The following is a 1,614-nucleotide window of genomic DNA, read 5'->3' as shown; positions in this document are numbered from 1 at the left end:
TGCCTAGATTCTCTTTACCCAGCTATTCCCATGACCGGCCCCTTCATTTATTCTTTCAGCAAATATTTATTGAGCATCTGCTGTGTGCCAAACACTATGCTGGGTGTCAAGGGTATAAAAAGGAACGATAATAATAGTTAACATTTACTGAATGCCTGTAATGAACAAAGAGTTCTTCTAAACTATTTACATGTATCTCATTTAATGCTCAACAACAATCCAAGTCATCCACATTTGATCAGGAGTAGTTTCTTCATATTAACAAGTCACTGAGCGGCGAGCGCGCTGGGGAGCGCAGCTGCGGGCGTGGGGGGACAGCAGCGGCGGAGCCTGCCCGAGAGCGGCTGTGGCCAGAGCGAGAGCAGTGGAGACAAAGGCTACGATATGGCCAGTTGTGAGTGTGTGGATTTTTGAGTAAAACCTCGAACCCAAATGAGAAGAAACCTTCAAGGAACAACTTATACCGACAGTGAGTCTACAGTCATCTGTATGCATATTATGGAATGTTCTCAACCCAGAGATAGCTCTATTGACAAGGAGTGAGCGACTACCTGTTAAGGTCCTGAGTCAAGACAACAATTTTTATACCTTTCCTGGTGGTTCAGAAACTAGTCTCTGTAGAATCAGAAGCAAAGAAAGGAAACAATCTGACCTTTTCTTTGTTAGATTGACTATATAAGATACTTGACTTCCAGGAACAAAAACACAGAGGAGTAATAAAGTTATTATTTTGGCATCGTTGGACATATATCATATTGAGAAGCCTGCTGTGTGAAGCTTCCTGAGTTGAGATTTGGAAACTTCACCGGTGATCATTTATAACTTGGACTATAAGCATGAGTGAATTCTGGTTGTGTTTCAACTGCTGTATTGCAGAACAGCCTCAACCTAAAAGGCGCCGGCGGATTGACCGAGGTATGATTGGAGAGCCCACAGACTTTGTGCACACGGCTCACGTTGGGTCAGGAGACCTGTGTTCAGTGGGATGAATTCCGTTAGCTCCATTCAGAACCAGATGCAGTCCGAGGAAGGCTACGGGGGTGGCATGGCTGCCAACGTGCAGATGCAGCTCGTGGACACGAAGGCAGGATAGCCCCAGACCCCTACTCCATGTGATGGCGTCTTGTTCACCCTGTTGCGATTACTCCAGTGACACGTTACTATTCTGCTCTGAAGAAACTATTGTCAGAAGAATCCTGCATTTCCTTCAGCTGGCATGCATGCCTTTGGACTCATGGACAGAGTTCTTTGGATTGTGGCTTAATGATTGATTTTTATGAATATGGATCTGATTTTAGCATGATCTTTTTTGTGAATGCTAGCACTGTTTTGCATTTTCTCCCGCATTTTTAACAATTTCTCTTTCCAACTCCAACCCCTCTGCCTTATGATTTTATTGGTAAGCAAAGAACTGCTATTTTGATTTGTCACCATTTATGTATATTTTGGAAGGTATGAGACCCATAAGCACAATGATCATTTCTATTCATTTGAAACTTCAGCAGAGTAGTATCTGCAAGCTTTATGAAGTTGCTTGTGTGGGAGCCCATGGGATGCCAGAAATGAACATTTCCTTGCTGCCAGGGGCTGATGATACTGCTACTATGAGAGAAA

General features: G+C 43.6%; 1 pseudogene; it reads left to right on the top strand.

Moving 5' to 3' along the window:
• Positions 1 to 316: 316 nt before the first annotated feature.
• On the top strand, positions 317 to 1,399 carry LOC111187832 (CDC42 small effector protein 2 pseudogene; annotated as a pseudogene).
• The last annotated feature ends 215 nt before the right edge of the window (positions 1,400 to 1,614 follow it).

This window comes from Delphinapterus leucas, chromosome 11 (assembly GCF_059928025.1).
Source record: "Delphinapterus leucas isolate spDelLeu-1000000601 "Yukka" chromosome 11, BTC_Dleu_Yukka2, whole genome shotgun sequence".
In the NCBI taxonomy this organism is placed as follows: Eukaryota; Metazoa; Chordata; class Mammalia; order Artiodactyla; family Monodontidae; genus Delphinapterus; species Delphinapterus leucas.
The sequence above is the reverse complement of the archived record's forward strand: the minus strand, read 5'-3'. Positions and strand labels throughout refer to the sequence as shown.